The following is a 21,432-nucleotide window of genomic DNA, read 5'->3' on the forward strand; positions in this document are numbered from 1 at the left end:
GACATGATTAATAACATTGCAATAAGAAAGGGTCTTCTTACAGACAGAGTAGGGAAGACCCTTTTTTCAATGAAAAATCTTTTTCATACTCTACAATCAGTAAACTCTGTAACAAACATGATCTGTAATTGTTTCAAAACTCACCAGACGACTTCATGATTGGCTCGAGGACAGGACACAAAACACAGGGTTGTGGTAACTGTAGTATGATCTCAGAACACCGGAATGGAGACATTGATCTGGCTGAGAAATAAAAATGAGGTCAAGCAGGGTGTTCTTGTCTGTAGTGGCAGAAGTGATCAGCTGTGAATACCCTCTCGACTGAAACTGCTCCAGAATCTGTTTTCTTCCACTCTGCAACTGGTTCTCATTAAAATCTCCACACACAATGATTGGGTGACAGTCCATTATTTCAAGGGAATCTAAAAGACTTACCAGGTTTTGCATGAATGGTGTCAAACTGTAGTCAGGGGGTCTGTACACAACAGCAATGAGTGCAGGGAATGGAGCCTGAACCTTCAACACTAAAAACTCAAGATCAGTGACATTATGCAGATACTGTTTTACCTGAACCTGAAAATGATTCCTCAAATACACAACAACTCCCCCACCACTTCGGCTGGCCATGTGAGGAAAGTTTGTGTAGGACACATGTCTGTTGCGTTTGAACATGGTGTAGCCGTCCAAATGAAGACTGTCTGCAACAAAGGAGCCTTGGAGGTGAGACTCTGTGAGACACAAAACATCTGCTAAACACATTTCATGATGACTCTTGATGTCACTGATGTGAGATGGCAAACCCTCCGTATTGTGATGGATCAGTGTAAGAGTGTCAAGTCTGCTGGCTGTTTCTCTGACCTGAAGAAGAGGCATCATTTCCTCAACGCTGGCTTGTCTCATGGTTTGGAGTGCTGCAGTTACCTCGGGATTGGAGTAAATCTTTTTCTCATCCAAGTCCTGCAAATAGAGTCCACTGAGAGACGTCACCCTGCTGAGAGCAACATAAGCCATACCTGGTTCAAAAATGTTCTTCATTGAAACTACAGCTGTCTGTGTTGTAAGACCCTGAGTTTTGTGAATTGTGCAGGCAAATGCTAGCTTTACAGGAAACTGTCTGCGTACCGCTCCTTTAAACTTCAGACTCTCCTCTGCTCTCTCAATGTAAACCAGATCATCAGATGCTGCATTAGCACTGCGGTTGTGTCTCATAGGCTGCCGGTTATCCATCCTGAGCCCCAGTTTGATTATGTGTCCATCATTTTCAGATCTCACCACCTTTACCAGTATACCAAAAGCACCGTTGACTAAACCGTTTAGTGTGTCCAAGTTTCTGGTCAGCATGACTCGAGCTCCTTCAGCAACATTCAGAGTGTCAGGTAAATCATTTCTCCCACCTGTAAATGGTTTGTCTCTTCGTTCCATTCTGCCTGTACGTTTATCCTTCTGGAAATCGTCTGCATTGATGATTATGATGTTTGAATGAAGCTTCTTCAGGGTATCTGTGTTATGGGATTCCACATTCTTGTTGGTGGCATAAATGTGTAAGACCTCAGTTGGACATTCTTCTGGTGCAGTCACAGCCTGTGACAACAAATCTCTGTCGCACTGAGAAAGCTCATCCATCTTTTCTTTCACTCTAATCCTGTTCAGCATCTCTGCAAAGGCCACATCATCTTTCTGACGCATGATCTCGGTTAGAGTGATCATCTGAAAATGTTCCTGCCATAGGTCAATCTGTTCTGGATCGTAAACGCAGAGAGGTTTAGACTGTCGCACTGGTGGCAGCTGGTAAAAATCTCCAACAGCTAAAACTGACATTCCACCAAAAGGTCTCTGAGTGCCTTTGATTTGTTTCAGTCTTGCATCCACATAAGCAAAAAGGGGTTTTGAAACCATTGAAATCTCATCAATAACAATAATTTCTGCATTCATCAGCTCAGATCTGACTTCATCCAGTTGGTTACCAAGTCCTTGAATGGGTGGTTTCAGACTCCTGGGTAGTTTCAGTAGAGAATGTAATGTAGAGCCATTGATAGAAAAAGCTGCTGTCCCGGTAAATGAAGTAAGTAAAACAGTTGGATTTGATATGTCAGCTTCTTCTGCATTAGCAGGCAGTCTGCTCAGGATCTTTGATGCTTCAGAGTGAATACATTTAATCAGATGTGACTTTCCAGTTCCTGCACCACCGTTGATATAGAAGAAAAATGGATCTGGGTTCAAACCACAAACTCGCTGAATACACCAGTCTCTTATGGCATAGAACACGCAGGCCTGCTTCTGGTTCAGATTCTGATACATTACACGTACCACGGCTGGATCTACTGCAGGTTGTTCTCTGATGGCTCTGATCTTTGTTACAGCATCAGACTGACGACTGTAGTCAGGGACATTCTCCTGTTCGTTCTCATCATCAGAATGTCTCTCAGGAAGATTCTCATCACATTGCAGCCTCACAACTTCAGATTCAGGAGCAAGATTACACCATTCATCGATCACAACATCCCTATTTTGTTCAAACTCTTCCAGTGCACTCTCAATATCCTCAGAGTTCTTCTCATACTTGTCTTTATTTCTTTTCACAATCCGTTTCACAGACTCACTGTGGTCTGAACATGGAAGTCGCACAAAACCCGAGTTGTAGAAGGACTGATAGGTTTGGAAACATTGTGGTTTCAGTTCCTGCTCTGATCTGTGTGGAAGGTAAAGTCTCAACAGTCGACCATAATATTGCTCAGGATCTTTTTCCTGTGAACAGTGGTAATACCTGATTATAGCTGGTTTATCATTCTTTCGCCTTTGTACAAATCCAAGCTGGTTTAGAAGAGGAAGCACATCTTTTCCTTCATTTGGACCACTCACCAACCGGCACAGGGCAGCAAAATCAGCCAGCGACATTTCCTCATATTCTGGGGTCTCAGGTCTGCATTTGTATTTATCACTCAAACTTGTCATCCAAATATTACAGCTGTCATGTGTTGTGCTTTCCAGGAAGCTCATGGGCCGACTCATTTTTACTGGGTTATCATCTGTTGGTACAAATACAACACTGCGGGAACATTTTTTCATTTTTAGGCCACAGACTCGAGTCACACACTCCTGTGCGCTGATCTCTCTCTTTTTTGAGTAAGCCTGCATCACAGCTCTCATTTCATCACATTCATTGACGGTGTTCTTATCAGAGTTATCGATAACTGTCTTCAGGTATTCAGAGAGGCCAGATTCTTTCTTTGTTATATATTTACAGAGGTATTCTACACATGAATAGGCATTCAAAATGAATGAGACATCTAAATTAGAGTTCCAGGCTTCAAGCAGATCTGGGTTGTAATTGTTGATCCAACAGTCCTTTGGGTCACGTTTCAGAATCAGAGCTGTTTTCTTGTTTATGTTCTGGAGGCATTGTTCATACTCATTCATTGTCAAGTTGCATCGTGACAGAATCTGCTCTATGGTGAGGGAAGCAGCTTCAGGTTCCTTCAGCAGGTTCAACAAAGGTCTGAGTTTGGCTTTTGCAGCTTCAGTGTCTGAATCCTCATCCTGTCTCACAATCATTGTTCTTGTGGATGGTGGTTTTGGAAACCCAAATCTACAACCAGAGTTCACACTCTTAAAGCATGTCTTTGTGTGGTTCTTGCTGTGCTTTTGTAGTTCAGAGACTTTTTTGTGCAGTTCAGGTTGTTTTTCTGGATCAGGGAGTTGAGCTGAGATGTATCTGTCCACAAAGTCACAGACAGTTTGGTCATCATCCACATCTGCTTCTACCTTTTCTCGAATCCACAGCAACATGTGTATATGCGGACTACCTCTGTGCTGGAACTCAACTCTGTAAAAGTAATCAATGATCTCACCAAGGGGCTGTGCAGGAGAAAAAAGCAAATCTCTGAACAAAGCCTCAACACGCTTATCAAACATCCGCATGGTGGTTACTGGATTTGATCTTAGAATTTCACACTTTTCTGACCAGTCCAGGGCTTCAAAATCAACCTCTTCACCTTGCTGTCTCTTTATTGCTTGAATCACTTCAGGCCATCTCATCTCAGCAGCAGAGAAAGTGACAAAGAACTGAGGTGTTCCTATTTGACGAATCATACTGAATAAATCTTTGGTAGTTTTCTGCCAGTAAGCTGGAGTTCCTCTGAGTGGCTGCATAAATCTGATTGCATCTTTATTTCTTACCAGCTTCTCTACTTCTGTCTTACTTTGTAACATTCCTGATGTGATTTTGCGTCCATCTTTCGTCATAGTTTTACCTTTCCTTAGCTGTATTGTCATGCTGGAATTAGCCAAATGTATTTCAGTGACAAACTGTGAGAAAAACAGGTAATTTGTGTCTTTAGCAAATCTTGCATCAATGTTGAAAAGCCTTGACTTGAAGTAAGCACTTGGTGTGAGTTTAAGAAGTCTCTTTTCATCCAGTGTATTCTGACCAGTAGGAAACTGCACAGGAAATGCCATGGCTTCCAAATGAGGAGTTCTGAAGAAGCTGACAGGATTGTTTCTTTCTGCAGGAGCCACACAATATGTGTTATCACTGAAACAGAGAATCTCTTCTGAAATGTCAACAGGCTGCAGACAACTTTCTAGAGCAAAACCTCCATTGTTCAAATCACTTTCTGGTTCATCTGGATTTTGTTCCTCTGGTTGTTCATCACAGGATTGCATATTAATAGCTTGTTCACTTTCAGACTCACTTTCGCACAAAAGGGCATCTTTTTCATAGTTGTCAATTTCCATTAAATCTGCTTCATCATAATCATCACTTCCCATGCTGGCTTCATCACTGCTGTCATCATCAGGTAATGTTGGATCACAAAGCAATGCATCATCTCTGATAACAATATCTGTGTACTGTGGGTGAATCTGTTTCAGTTTACGCAGAGCTTGAATGAGTTTAGACCAGGTGACAGTCTGGAACAGCTGATGGCCTTTGTAGCACAGTCGTCTTTTCAATTTCACCCTCATGATCTGTGATTGGCTTCTGAGCCGAGGTAGATAGTCAACTGTTTGTTGGACTTCAGATGGTACACACACCACATTACCACGTATGAGTCTTTGTCTGCCCTTTGGAAGAGGAATAATCTTTGCAAATGGTATGCATTTGGCAATCAGATGTCTCTCCAGAATGTTGAGATCACACAGTTCAGCTGGAATATCCTGCAGTTCTAAACCGTTGACAGCAGCAAGCCTGGGCATGCATCCACTTTTGAGGGAACTGTGACACGTGTGACAGATATACTCCTTTTTTCTCTCAACGGGAAAGCTGCAGTGATCATTACATGCTTCATCACACACATGAACAAATTTACCAGTTAGACACTGCTGAGCTACAGTTTGGTGTTTTGAGTAATTTTCTCTTTTGCAGATTTTCACCTGATTAGGAAAAGAAGCTTTTAGACAAACAGTACAAACATAAGATGGTGCTGACTTAATGTTGGATCTGAAACGAGATATGGCCTCATTCATTAAACTGTTATCTGGATGACACTGTAAACTTTCAGCTGGTCGATGCATCTGACGATATTTTCTTTTTATGTTCATTGCACATCTGATATTATGCATCTGTCTAAAAGAAAAACCGTTCCAATATTTTACTCTCATTCGTTCTCTCATATTCTCTTTGTGTTGTTGCTGAAATTGTCTCTCTTCTCCATAACGTTTAGTGATGTAACATTTTTTTTTCTGTCTAAATTCTACACTTTCTTTATATAGGTTAGAAACATATGACCTCATGTAAGCTTTATGTTTCTCTCTGAATTCGGCACAAGTTCTGTATGTTCTTGTTATTCGTTCCTTCTGCTTTTCTCGGAACACGGGAGATTCTCTGTATGTTCTTGCTATTCGTTCCTTCTGCTTTTCTCGGAACACGGGAGATTCTCTGTATGTTCTTGTTATTCGTTCCTTCTGCTTTTCTCGGAACACGGGAGATTCTCTGTATGTTCTTGCTATTCGTTCCTTCTGCTTTTCTCGGAACACGGGAGATTCTCTGTATGTTCTTGTTATTCGTTCCTTCTGCTTTTCTCGGAACACGGGAGATTCTCTGTATGTTCTTGTTATTCGTTCCTTCTGCTTTTCTCGGAACACGGGAGATTCTCTGTATGTTCTTGTTATTCGTTCCTTCTGCTTTTCTCTGAATAAAGAATCTTCTTTATACATCCTTATGACACGTTCTCTTTTTCTCTCTCTAATTTTAGCACTTTCTCTATAGATCCTTCTCATTTGCGCCTTCTGTTTTTCCTTAAAATCATCTCTTTCCTTATAGATCTTTCTCAAATGTTCCCTCTGTTTCTCTCTATATATAGGATTTAGCTTATATAGATTACTTTTGTACACACTCTTCTTTTGTCTGTGATCAGGATCCTTTCTTTTTGGTAGTTTTTGTTGGGCCAATGATCTTCTCCTCATTTTTTTCCTTCCCTGTTTACTATATTTCAGCAGTTTATGTGAAAGTTCCTGTGTTGTCTTTGTTGAACAGCGGTTGGCAGCGGTTGGATCCTTCTGAGGAACAGAATCTGATGTTACCTGAGGTTCTCTCACAGAAGATGCAGAGGTTTCTATTTCTAAATAATCAGAATTGTTCAGCTCAGCAGCTGGCTCATTTGAATAATCCACTCTGGATGACATCACTTCAGTAGCTAAAGTGTCGGCCACAGTTTTCTGTGTCTGCTCAGTGGACTTTGGGGTTTCAAATTCAGGTTCATTTAAAGCTGGTGCTGAAACAGTTGTAGCGGTTTGTCTGTTTTCATCAGCATTTCTTTGGTCAGCAGCGTTTTCACTGTGGAACTCAACAGGCTGTAGCTCATAAGCACAGGTTGGTGCAATGCAAAACATTTGGTACAAACGTTTGATCCTGTCAATCATGTCGTTAAGACGTGTGAATTTTAACATAACTGCAGTTCCACCACTTACACTTAGCGACAATGGCATTCCTGTAGACCTACGTGGGTGAGGGTCAAAGTATGCGTATTCACCTGAAGTCAGCCTGGAAACTGCGATGGCTGTTCCTCCCATGACTAGCAAAGCGTAGCGAAACTCTGATGCCAAACGCTGTAGTCCCTGTTCAAGGCTCGGAAGATGATCTGTACCGTCAAATGTGCCATAATGAGCAAACTGAGACATGTCGACTTGATACTCGTGTCTGCGGCTGATGATCACAGTGGGAAGTTCATCACAGGCTAGAAACACGCTGTTCACAAACCTCTTTCTGGCATCTGAATACACGGCATGGCCTTTGTCCAACACACGGTTGAGATCTGCTCTGGTAATGAATTCATCCTCGTGTAAGAATGACAGGAAAACCAAACTATTCGCCATGCATTGCTGATTCCGGTACTTTCCATACTTAGCATTGGCCTGGCTTCGAGACGCACAGATGCTACTCACTCGTGGACAACTTTCACTGTTTGTAACCTGTACATGAGACGGTCCTGGAGCTTCTCCATCATGCTGCGTTTGCACAGTTAGCTGGGGTTCAGTCTGGATTACCTGCTGTACTTTAGCATTTGGCACTGATGATGAGCAAACACCTCTCTTTACCACATCTGCATAAGACACTGCGGCCGTCTGAACGCTGAGCTGCACTTCTGGACTGGGAATACTTGTAACAGACACCTTTACCTGCTCACCGGTCTGAGAAAGATTTACCTGTTCCTTCTGCTTTTGCCATCTAAGCTTCTGGGACTGTGACCTTTGACCTTTCCTTGGCATTTTGTGCAAGTACAAATTGGACCTTATATGTATTTATACACAAATGTATACAAAACTCAACCTGTAAACACTGAAAAACTCCTCAAGTTTCTATTAAATGGATCAACTATACAAATGGTAAAGTGTTCTTATGACCGTTTAATTGATGTAAAAGGCTGGCTTAAATACAAACTCAATATAAAAGTTATTGAAAGATCCTTAAAAACGTTTTATTGTAGCTTTTTCAACAACTGTATATTATTACTTCTTTTTTTTAACCAGACTGGTTAATGAATAGGTCTATACTTCTGTGAAGTAATATGCAGAATAAATCTCAACAATCAATCAACAGGCTATAATAAAACTCTTAGCTTTGAAGTAGACTTTGTGTAACTCTTTGAGATATCTAAAATCTAAAGCAAATATAAGGAGCTGTGGTGGTGTGGTGATCAGATGACAGGCGATGAGGATTCTTCAGCTGGATGTTCTGCAACAGTCAGGAAACAGGAAGTCTGGGTCCTCAGGGCAGCTTCTCAATGACAATTGTAACTCAATACTTACACTGAGTAATAGAAATGGGTTTGTCCTTAAATAATATTAGTATAAACTTACTGTAGTCAAATGTTATAGTCAATGATACAGACTTGAAAAATGTATTTGAATCTAATTTAATATTTATGTAAATAGAGCAGTCTGAATGTATATATTACAAAATAACCAGATTGTCTTATTACAAATAAACCTTTAAGAGGTGTATATTTTATATAATTTATCAAAGCAATTGCACCTGTAAGCCAATCAATGTTTATTCCAAAGTGTAATGCAAAATTAAAATGACAAATGTAGGGCTGTGTAAGTAGTTTCTACTGTGAGTTCTACTGTACTGTAATTCTACTACTGTAATTTTAACTTTCTACTTGTGATTTCCAGAAAAATGACTGGATGTGAGAGAGTTTAACGACAGGAAAGATGGAGCAGTGAGAGCAGAGATCTCTCAGAATTCTGAATACAGACTGACAAAGTTCAGGTAACTTCAATTCCAAAAACTTAGATTCTGGTAAAACTGGATTTCAAGTCACAGGATTGCGTTTCAACTCAGGTTCAAGTTTGTCAAATTAGATAGAGCACATGGCGGAGAATGGATAGAAGATAGAATGGCTTGTCAAAAAAGATTGAGCAGGGAGAGGGAGAGTGATAGGACAGACTGAATTGCTTGTTAATGATAGAGGGAGAGGGTTTTCTGCAGCAGGTCACCTGTAAGACAGAAAGAAAGTGGAATTAGACACACTTCCAATAAACCTGGCTTTACCGTATTTTTCAGACTATAAGGCACATTTAAAAGCCTTTAATTTTCTCAAAAATAGACAGTGCACCTTATGTATGGTTGTGCTTACTGATTTTAAACCAATTCTATGTGGTACACGGGCACCACTTGATGTATTGTCGGAGCATGGATACCATAGTCAGCACCCTCGTAGAGTAATTCGTACTGTGCTTCAACATAATATGGTGTGTGTGTATAAGGGCCTGGCACCTGTTGAGAGCCATGCTTATGAAGCAGATTTCAAACTGATCAATCCACATTCATCAGTCCATAAATCCTGAAAAGTGAGTGTATTGTTCTGTATTTTATGTCTTACAACTGAACAATTTTGAGAGTTATTGTAAATTAGTTGAATAAAGTTTCACTTATCTGTTTTGTTTGGCTTAATGTGCCTTAGAATTTAGTGCGCCTTACAGTCCGAAAAATACAGAACACATATATCATTACACACTGAAGAGTCGTACAGTACATTATTAGATTCAACTGAATGAAAATGTTTAGAAATGTTCCACCACCATATGATAAGGACATTTTTGCATTCTATTAACACAATAAAAACAAACACAGTCTGTAAACCAAGATATGGTGCTACAGTAACTTACTATAAACATTATATGGTCAAGCTAAACCCACACAATGAAGTCAGAGCAGACAGTTTCAGACCACCTGCTTTAAACACTTCACAGCACTCAACTCACATGATCCTAAATGCCCAAAGGTCTCAAATTCCCGTTTCTGTGTGTACTTACCTGGTTCAACAGTATATCATAATGTCTGGGGAGCCGTTAACATAAAAGTAAAAAATAATTTACTCAGTATGACTTTTGGCAAAATGAAAAATTTGGAGACAGATGACTCCTAAACAGCAGTTTCTACATTTTTCAGTCAAATATGGGGCATGTTTAATACACACTCCACTAAATCTACAATAAACTTAGCATGGCCGATATTAGGGCCTAATTAAAAATGTACTATGATGATAAGAGAGATCTGTAAGTCTGGAAATGTTTACACAGACTTTTCTACGATCTGATTATTCCCAAGAGCTGTGCTGACTCACTCCACTAAACTGAATGTCCTATAATGAGAAACATTTCCCAGCACTGTACCTCAGACAAACCTTTACTTACCAGACTGGAGACGATCAGATCAGCAGTCTAGAGAAAGGAAACAATTCATCAGATCACTGTTTGATGATTCAGACTGTTGAGCCTCTTCACACACAATCCAATTTACTGTGACATAAATTAACTAGTAAAATTCTTAATTTATTTAAGGCTTTATGAGCTTACTGTAGTCTAAAGAGGAGATAAATGAACTGCAGCGTCTCACATGGCTGTAGCAAGTGTAATAAAAGCATTCATTACTACAGAAATATAAAGAATAGCCACCAATATTTGTTGGCACAAGTGCAGGATATACCAAATATTTCCTACACAGAAGCTTTGTGGCTCCAACATTTTCTACAACAGGTCAGTACTACTAAAGTGTGAAAGCCAAAACTTTTAAAAATGTTAGATACAAAATAATTATATAAATCAGAAGCAACAGAAAACCTCGTCATGTCTGATATGAATATGTAAATCTTAAAATAGTTTTAAATATTGACATGTTACAATAGCAGAGGTGCACCATGTTTTGTAATTAAAATTAAATGTCTTAAATTTTTACACTAAAAAGTCCTTTCATTATACCTGTTGCTAGGAATATTTATGTATTTTGCAGTGTACCTTTTTGGCAACTTTTCTATAAAATTTTAAAACACATTATATTCACCAAATAAGTGATAAACTAATTAGACACACTGGCTGTAATGTACCTAACAATGTCCACTCACACCTCTGGTTCTCTTAGTTTTTCATTATTGCTTAACTGTACAAAATACTTCTACAGTGTTCTGACTTTAATGTAACACATCAGCAGAATTTGAGAGACAATATGAATCAATACCTGTGCAGCTCTTAAGTGTTTGAGCAACCACTTATACTGACTCCCCTAAAACACTTTCATTGTTTTGTCTGCTACTTAAATCCACAAACATAAGGAGAAAATGAACAACTGACATTTACCTATGTTTGGATTCAATAAGCCATAAGAAATTTAAATCATACATAAATGGGCTATTAAACTTCAGGGACATTTTCAGGGACAGTCAGAGGTCCTGTGTGAGGGCTTTGCTGCTACAGGTAATAAATCCTGACTTTGTGTTTTTGCCCATCAGTAAATGGAAACATATCACAAAAAGTCAAACTACTGTATGTAAGTTGCCAAATGTGCTACGCAATGCCAGGTTCATACTGCCTCAGTTACAATCACTGTTTACTTACCAGCAAAGGCAAAACCAAAGATCTCTTTCACTCTGTGTAACAAAAGACAAAGCACAAAAATACAGAATGAGACAACTCAAATCAGCATCACAGTCAATACTGCATCACTCTGTGTAGTCCAAAAGATTCAGTACACTTCTTTGTTTATCACAGCAACAAACAACTCACCTTTTTCTACACCTTATTAAAGATTACTGTCTTCATTAAGGTAAAATGTGGTTTCATCCATTTGTAATAAGCCACACACGTTTCTCAGTTATGTGATAGCTCTATTAGTTTGGTGCTATTAGATAACACAGTAGATTTAATAAGCAATGATTTGCTACACCTAGCTCTGCACACTTTATCAAATTCTGACATCACAATTTCAAAGCATGAACAATCATAAATGAAAGCTTGGATGATATTTTTGTAGGCTTCAACATTTGAGTTCGTCTGCATTCAAATTCTGCTTCCTAAAAATATTATCACCTGCACACAGTATCATTTAATATGCTGTTGTTTTAAATATCTACATATCATATTTATAATATTAATGGTGCACTGCTGCATTTTATTTATTTGAAGGTGGACTTTTTTATATTTCGTTAGTTTTTCACAAAGTGAGAAGTTAAACAGAGCTGCAGGTGTAGGTTTCATTTTAAAAAAAAAACAACCTGCACAAACAAGTGTTTGTTAAACAGTTCTTAAAAATTTAACTAAAAAACTAAAATTACCTAATTAAAAAAAAACTTCTTGTTAAGAGATGTTATTATTCTTATATTATGTGTTTCATCCTCACTCTCTCTCTCCCTTCTGTTAATTAACCCACAGCACAAAAACACACCGGTACAGGCACGTGACTCTTTTTCTCCCGGCTTTCAGTCAGAAGCTGTGTCCCAAAATGTCGGCTGCATCCTCCGGAGGCCGCATTTGAAGGCCGATTATGTCACAGCCAGTCGACGAAGGCTGTCTCAAATGCGGCCGACAAATGAGTCCTTCATTTCCCCGAATAAACTTTTAACATATTTTTAGGCGAGAAAGTAGCGGTGTAAATATCTGCTTGGTTTATCAAGACATCGCATATTTGCAAAAGTGTGCCGACGTTTTCAGAGACGTCTGTCACCCACCGGCTCGATGGCAAGCTGGGAGGGGGGTTCAGACCCCCGCTCTTTCGCTACTCAGGTTAAACATGATATACAAGTCACTCTGATAACTTAAAAATGTAATTGTTTGCCTTTTTCTGTGTTTTATTTGTTCTGGAGTAAATCGGTTTGGCTGAGATCAAAGTTATTAGATTATTAGATTAAATAAAGCTTTATTAATCAATCCGGTGGGTTCCTCCGGGATTTTCACACAGCTCAATAAACGTTAAACGGTCGAGAATTTACGCCAGTGTCCTGTTATATTTTAAATAGCAAGGAGCAGACGGCCGAGTTTATTAAACTCCAGCGAGACAGCGGTGACGCAAATCTGAAGGCTAGACCGTCCACTTTCACAGCCTTCTCGGTCCACGTAGACCGCGAAGGCTGGGTCCTCCGAAAGATGCAGCCGACGTTTTGGGACACAGCTAATGGCGGTAAAATGGCTCCTTTGAAGTTGCCGACCCTGCTGCTTCAGCAGCTAATCAGTGGTTCTAAAATGACGGCTTACAACCGAAAGAATGAGGCCGTTTTTAACTGACTGATTTGTGAAGAGAATTAACTTCAGCTTCCCTAACAGACTCAGAAACACTAACACACCGAATGAACCAAATACAACACAATAACTGTAATAAACAATCAAATGAACCATATTAATTTCACACTGGGCCTATAGCAGCTAGGCTAGGCGTTAGCACTTAGTGCTAGCATACCAAACACTCCTTTTAAATAGTAAAATTACAACGTTTCACTAAAAAAGCAGCCATTGTGTTACTTTAACATGACTTGTACTTCGACTGGCTTCATAAGTCACTAACAACAACTGGGTAAATCCCTCATACAGCTTATAGACATTTCATTTCAGAAAAGAGAGACAGAGAAGCAGCGCTTACCGGTGGGGATCGAGCTGAGAGTGGACGGAGATTCAGGAGTCAGGCAGAGACGTTAAAAAAAGAGGCATTCACGGGTAGTGGGAAACTCCGCAATTACACAAAATTGGCATGGAAAACGTGAAAAATATATGTAAATTTAAATATTATTATACTAGTTGCTAGTTGCTTTTTTGCAACAAAAAGCAACTAGCAGAAATTTAATTCTATAAGTTTAATAAATGTTTCAAACAGGATTCTTTGAATTTGAAATAATGGTTAAAAGACATAAATAAACATAAGGTCATTATGTTAAAATGTACTTTATTATGATAGATTTATTTAACTGACTGCAGTAATAAGAACAGTCTTCTGCTGAACACCAACACCAAGGAGCTGGTGTTGGTGATCGCCTAAGCATCCTCACAGTAGGAGCTGCAGAGGTTCATCTCACTCCACTGCAGGACTCAAGAGGTTCAGGAGGTCCCTTAACCCCACTGCTATGAGACTTTTTAACAGCGACTCCTGATATGTTCATTGCACATTTGTTTCTTTTATTCTACTACATATTGGTTGTAATCATGAATTCTGAATTGCTTTAAAGCTGAAGCTGTCTGCTAAAACTAGCTGAAAAAGCTGAAAAGTTGCAGAAATTGTAAAAACTTTGCAGAAGCAAAGGAACTTTGCTAAAATGGAATAACTTAGCAGAACTGCAATATCTTAGAGGAAACATAATTCTTGGCAGAAATACAATAGCATAGCAGAACTTAACAGAAATATTGTAACTTACCAGAAACATGATAACTTCTCAAAAATACAAGAATTTAGGAGAAATAGTATAAGATAACAGAAAGAATATATTTAGCCAAAAATACTTAAACATTACAGAAACATTATGATTTAGAAAAATAGTACAACATAGCAGGAATACTGTGATTTACCAGAAATACAATTATGGAGGACTAATACTTTAAAATGGGAGACATATTGATACACACACACATACACAGAGCCTAAAGGGAAGAGTATTTGTGCCATGGAGTCTTAACAAGAATGTGAGGTCCATATTAGAAAAGCTGGTAAAATCATAAAAGTTTGCAGAATTGTAATAAATGATGAATATGAATTACTGGTCTGTGACAGTGTATTAATTTGTAGGGAAAAAAACATGTTGACCAAGGTGGAATCGAACCCACGATCTTTGGCTTGCAGACCCATGTCATTACCAACTGCGCCACTGGGAAAGCGAGGAGCCATTTTGAAAAACAGGGTAATGAGGAGTCAGAATTAGATCGCGGCGAGAGGCGAAAAACGCCGTTTTTTGGAGTTACAAAACGTTGTGTAACTCAAAACCTAGGTGGACTAGAAGCATAATTCTTGTACTACTGATCAGGCACCTTACTCCAGGAAGACACAGGGCTGCAAGCCTGTCATCGTTTCCAGTGTGGCTTTGTATTCTTGGGGTAGCACATCTGTGCTTAGACTGCTCTAATATATATATAGATAATGGGTCAGACATATAGTTTGACCCATTAAGTCTATTTGAAAAGTTTATGAAGTTCATGAAGATCACATCCAGTCAGATGTGTTTCTGTTTATCATTTTATGAGGTCACACAGCTGATATGAGTTTTGATCACACTGGAACCATAACATTCATGTTAATGAGTCTACTGTTTCCAGCTACTTTATGATAAATTTTATCCCGGTCACAGCACTATGTTAAAAGCTGTAAGAGGTAAAGTTAACCCAATTAATACCTGATCATAAATCACTCTCTAACACAGGGCAGTGATTATTTTTCAATGTAATTTATTCCACAGCAATGTTCTTTATTTGATCCCTGTTTCTTTAAATATGTGCATCAATTGTTCAGCTGTGTGACTCTCCACACCTGAAATATATCACAATGTGAACTTCATTTCAACAATATTCTGTAGTTTATCATCAAATCAGGAAAGCTATACTAAAACTAAACTAAATGAAAAAAATAAGCTCTTGGGAGTTTTAATGTAGTTGTAATGTTGTTTATCCTTGCCATACGGGATGTGCACAAAACTCCAGCAAATCAAAGAATATATTTTGTCTCTCATTTCCTGTTTATATATGCATATATTTTTGCAGTTAATAGCCTATCATGTGTCTGCGCATCTTAGGGCCATAAATGTAAACATGACAAACAAGGATGTATTCACAATTCCAACGGATGCTTCAATTGTTTGTATAGATTTTGGATTAATTTGTAATGTAATTAATGTAAATTAATGTAACTATGTAAAAATCGTGTTTCTGTTCTGTGTCCTGTTCTGTTTGTATATCTGTGTGTGTGTGTGTTTTCTTTTTTCTGTGCTGCTGATACAACCAAATTTCCCCTTGTGGGACAATTAAAGGATTATTCTATTCTATTCTATTCTCATTGATATCATGTCTACCCAAAAATCTCAAGTTCATCATTTTGCGCTTCCACAATTATTTGAATAAAAAATTAAAAGAGCAGGAATGTTAAAATGAATATTTATTAGATTTTCAAAACAGTTAATTATGGTACAGGGCTAGATTCTAATGAACAGTCTGTACTTTATAATAAAAAACAAACAGAATAATTATTTTATATACCTGTGTATATAAATTTACACAAAGGTCTTCATCTTAATATATACTTTATAATAAAAATAAAAGCATATACAATATACAATTATAAATACATAGAAAATAAGAACTTCATTGTTTTTAATTTATGAAATATAACATTTTATATTTTTGAACAAACAAACAAGTAACAAACAAAGGAACAAATGAATACATTTTTTAAATTATTCACAGTGGGGTTTTTTTAATCTGCATAATTTGCTTCCCCTTAATTTGAATTTTTACCCTGACCGCTGCCTCCTCAAGTTCATTATCAAATGGTGTCCAGAGCTCACTGTCGATGAAGAGGCTCTGCCCATCATCCAGAAGAACCTCAAGCTGATTTGGCTTGTCACTCATGGCCACACCAATGATGAGGACCTCCTCTCTGTCCTCTACTTTTGTCTGTTGACAAAGCATAAGCACATATTTAGCCCTCCAAACATTTCCTTTTTTTATCCAAAAAGAAAATCTATGGTCATCATGTGGTTTAAGTAAGTCACCAAGACATACACATTATGTTTATACGTTTATATGTATGTGTTACATTATGCATTATATGATGCATGATCAATCATGCAGGTAATTAAATCCCAAAGACGTCTTGGGATTATGTTCATCTGGACATCTACACTCAACAAAAATATAAACGTAACACCTTTGTTTTTGCTCCCATTCCCCATGGGATGGACGCAGAGACCTAAAATTCATTCCAGATACACAATATAACCATCCCTCCCAAACAGTGGTCACAAATCAGTCCAAATGTGTGGTAGTGGGCACATCTGCTATATTGAGATAATCCATCCCACCTCACAGGTGTGCCACATCAGGATGCTGATCTGACATCATGAGTAGTGCACAGGTGTACCTCAGACTGCCCACAACAAAAGGCACTACTCATGATGTCAGATCAGCATCCTGAGGGAGGGATGGTTATATTGTGTATCTGGAATGAATTTTAGGTCTCTACGTCCATCCCATGGGGAATGGGAGCAGTAACAAAGGTGTTGCGTTTATATTTTTGTTGAGTGTATATATGTGTGTGTGTGTGTGTGTGTGTGTGTGTGTGTGTGTGTGTGTGTGTGTGTATAAGATAATTTGATATAGGAGAAATAGTATAAGATAACAGAAAGAATATATTTAGCCAAAAATACTTAAACATTACAGAAACATTATGATTTAGAAAAATAGTACAACATAGCAGGAATACTGTGATTTACCAGAAATACAATTATGGAGGACTAATACTTTAAAATGGGAGACATATTGATACACACACACATACACTGCTGGATTTTAGAGACTGAAAGAATATGTAGTTACATTTCAAAACCTAGTTCTAAACATTTGTTGTTGCTGTGAAATATTGGTACAAAGGTTTAGCTTCTTCATACCTCAACCTTCGTATAACTAGTGCTGTGCAGCTGTGGCCCATATGCGGTGTGGTTCAGCTTCATGTGGGAGAGGTTAATCTGGTCTCCCACATTAAAGGTGTGAATTCCTGCCTCCCTCCAGAGGCAGACTGATACGGTGTAACCATCCTGAAATCACAAATATGACAGAATTATAGATTTATTAATTAAATAATCCAAAATCCAGTAACTAGAAAAAGAAAGCCCACTGCTCATGTACCAGCAATGTCAAATTTGTCACATTAGTTTAACCAATTTCAATATAAAACTAAAATTGCATCATTACCTCCTTTAGCTGGAGATTTCGCAAGGGAACGTGCTGTTTTCCTGACACTACGTCCTTTACTGCAGAAAACTGAAAAGTAAATTGAAATAAAATATCAGTAATAGTTAGTGTATTGATATGTGGTAGGTTTTTATTTCTTCAGTAAGATTTTTAGATTATATTATTGCTGTTATTAAGTATTCTTCATTGAACTTATCAGGATGTTTTTCATAATTATGAAACAGCTTGAAGGAAATCTTTCTACAAACAATACATTTGTAACTTAGTTGGATTCTTAAGTGACAGCAACATAAATGAAAAGTTTGCCAGTTTCCAAATTCTAGTTGGTGTCCATTATGCCCAATTCAGGGTAATTTTGCCAGTTTCCATTGTATCTGCTTTTATTTTTATTATAAAGTATAGGTAAATTAAGATGAAGACCTTTGTATAAATTTATATACACAGGTATATAAAATAATTATTCTGTTTGTTTTTTATTATCAAGTAGAGACTGTTCATTAGAATCTAGCCCTTACAATACAAATGTATGTAGACACAATGCAAATTGGCTGCATAAATACCAGAAACGGTCTTAGGAAAATATTTTTAAAAAATTGTGCTTAACAATCTTAACAGAATTTAGTCTCTGCTTGACAGCAAAAATTATTTTTAACTGTAAAAAAATACACGCAATAATGGGTTATTTGGAAACCTAAAGCCATGTAAATTCTGATGGAACCACAAATACTTACCTCCACCACCTCCCCTTGGACTGTGATGAGCCCGCCATTTGTCGAGCTCATCTTCAGAGGTGTCAGTGGAGCAGGAGGATGTAGAAGGCACTCTGCTTCGGTGAAACGATCCTCACTAACAGTTAAGTTTGCAGCCCTAAAAAATTGGGTTCGTGCAGTTATGTTTATATTGTATGGTGGGGCCGTGCCCCTGAGTTCATACCCCCTCATTATGTAGCACCGCCCCTGCTGGATTTTAGAGGAAAATTCCTCAAATAGTGTGACCTTGGTCACAGTCTCGGTATCTGTGATGGCTGCCACAGTGTTCTTTTTGGTGATAAGGGGTGTAGCTGTCCCATCTTGGAAGCGCCAGCTAGTGACCCTCAGCTGGTCGCATGATCTTAACACTTTGAAGTGCAGTGGGGGTGGCCGGAAATACGGCGTGTCAGGGCAAGTATTTAAAAGCTTCATCAAAGCCATTCTGAAAAAAAGGCAACACAAAAATTATTAAGAAGTTAATACATTTCTGTTACAACCAAGGGTCATATAATATGGTAACACCTGTAGATTTTGTGCAGTCTCTTTGCTTTCTGATGTCAAACAAAAGTCAAAAATACCTTTCTGAGGTTCCCGCTTAAAAATGACAGGCCAAAAAACCCAGGCCTGTCTAAAAGTATTTTTCTGATATTAAATACAATGTTGGTTTTAAAATAAAGCTAACAGTTCTAAGATTTCATTGAATTAATGCAAATATTACAGCAAAGAGAGTTGGTCAAAGTAACTGAAGACTGAACACATACTCATAGAACCAATGAGATGTTTTTTCTTAACCAATTTTTATTCATTTATTTTTTGTATTTTCTAGCATATAATGTCCTTTGAAAATATGCTGGCAATACACTCCAGAAAATAAGGAATCATCACATCAATATTATCTGTGCAAAGATTGATGCTGCTGAAGTGAAACACAGTGAAACAACAGTTTTAGTTAAGACAAAGCTAGGTATTCATAATTTGTGAATAGCTTCTTTGGCTCTAAATTTGTGAACAAGAAATGATTTAACTTTATTTAAATGCCTAAAATATTTGTTGTTTGTTGGAGATCCCCCTCCACAAACGTAATGCACTTGCATAGTTCCTGTGGCTGTGGCTCTTTCTATTGGTCCCCCTTGTTAATCATTTGAGCCAATAGAATGACAGTAATCTAGCACGCTTTCATGTCAGTCACAACCTCTATAACCGCGCAGAAAATGGCCTTTTTTTGATGAGTAATGGCTCTGAGGCATTGTGGGAAATGAAGTTATTCAAAATATGGTTTCCATTAGGTTTTTGTTTAAGTCTTTTAGCCTAACTCCTATTGGTTATTCAGTTTTTGTATAGCTTAATTGAGAAAGTTCTAGAAAGTGTTGTTGCCAGGGCAGACTGCCAGCCTTAAGCAAAGTTAGAGACTCACAGCTCAAACTTAACATCTTAAAGTTTATAAAACTGTTATAGATCTTGAAGATTTGTCAAATTCGTTAAGATCTTAACCCTCACGTGATACTTTAAAAAACTTACGTTCATCACCCTAGGGACCGTTTTCTGCCACGCCCGAAAAAGTGCTATAAAAAATTTATATATTAATATAAGGCACAAAACGGTCCCTAGGGTGTTGAGTGTGAGTATTTTTGCTGCTAAGCCGTGTTAGGCTGATGTAAGAAAATCAGACTGAAAATTTGAAGATTTTACAAAAACGAAACCGGCTGGCAAGTTTGGCTATGTTACACCCAACACAGCGGAAATGGCGTTCATACGAATGAAAAAAGTGGCACAAAAAGAGCCCAGTATGACGTGAGGGTTAATAAAATGATCAGCGTTCTGCTCTACCAGGTGTAACAATTGAGTTTAACATCCAGGCATCCATGAAAACGGACATTTAACGGAGTTAGAAGTCGGATACTTACGTTTTATGAAGTTTTTGAGAAGAGTAAAAGCCGTCTCTGTCCCTCGAAGTATCGTAGAAAGATTCGGAAAGATCAAATAAGGTTTCCCGCCGGTCTTTAACTTGTGACGTAATCTGTTGTCACCCGCTCTGATTGGCTAACTACGATTGTGTTTCGTGATTGGACTGCCTTGTAATGATTTTATGTTATCACTGTTTTGGGTTATTTTTGTTTGTTAACTCGTCTAATTTTAATTATGGAATTATCATTACTATTTGTGTTTGTTTTGATTAAAATGGTGGCATGCTCCCACCATTTTATCAGGCCACGAATCAAAACAAACACAGTAAAATGCGTTTGATTTCCCTCCGAACATTCAGATTAGTGCAGCATAAATTCATTCATGAGGGGAAATTACAGTGGGAACATGTTGAGGCTCTGTTAGATGGATAACATAGTGAGTTCAGTGCACTGATATGACCATTGTCCTGAAGGATTTAGTCATTCTCTATGGTTAAAGAAATTGCACTAATGAATCCATATTTATTATATGTAATTCTAATTACACGTCTTGCTTCCGTGTTTGTGTGCTGTGTAACTAAAATACATTTTTTATTTTAGTTTTATATATTGATTAATGACCTGCAGATTTGATCATCACTTAAGTTGAACTTTATGTGTTGTCTTATAAATCATACACAAAATGCCACATTGAAAAAAGGTTTTATTATCATTTTGACACTTGAATTAAATTTATTTCCAGAAATAACTTTTAAAATTGAATATCAGTTACCTGTATTCTAGCGCTATTTATTAAAATTACATTTTAATAAAGGTATGCTATTTGGGTACTCTGTCGGACACTGAGAAAGGTCAGAGAAATTATACTCTGAGAGACTTGGTAAACAATGCATGCATGGTTGTTCAGTTCAGTTCAGTGTTGCTGTTTGTCTACTTGTAAAAAGATAAATTCACAGAATTATAAATGACTCTGACTAACTCGAGCTTCATTTTGAGTGCCATCATCTAGCCCTCTTTGTACCTGGTGGATGTCACAGGCCTCTGCCTCTCAATTATTGTATAGCCATTGTGTGTAAGACTGCCTCTCTGCTGGGCAGACACTGTGCGACTTTTTTCGGCCCGATTTT

At 38.0% G+C, this 21,432-nt stretch overlaps 1 protein-coding gene and 1 long non-coding RNA gene across 1 annotated transcript; one reads left to right on the top strand and one right to left on the bottom strand.

Annotated features, from left to right (window-relative positions):
- LOC146679781 (protein NLRC3-like) overlaps nucleotides 1-21,432 on the top strand; it is a 320,608-nt gene that overhangs the window by 132,060 nt on the left and 167,116 nt on the right.
- On the bottom strand, nucleotides 8,333-13,419 carry LOC146679783 (uncharacterized). The gene is made up of 4 exons (XR_014918605.1): nucleotides 13,349-13,419; nucleotides 11,335-11,366; nucleotides 10,138-10,164; nucleotides 8,333-8,937 (listed from the first exon to the last, which is right to left on the bottom strand). It is a non-coding gene; the product is annotated as an uncharacterized LOC146679783 (long non-coding RNA).

This window comes from Copadichromis virginalis, unplaced genomic scaffold (assembly GCF_057382275.1).
Source record: "Copadichromis virginalis isolate Kocher_CV1m ecotype Utaka unplaced genomic scaffold, C_Virginalis_male_GT1.1 unmapped_scaffold_1, whole genome shotgun sequence".
Taxonomy (NCBI): Eukaryota; Metazoa; Chordata; class Actinopteri; order Cichliformes; family Cichlidae; genus Copadichromis; species Copadichromis virginalis.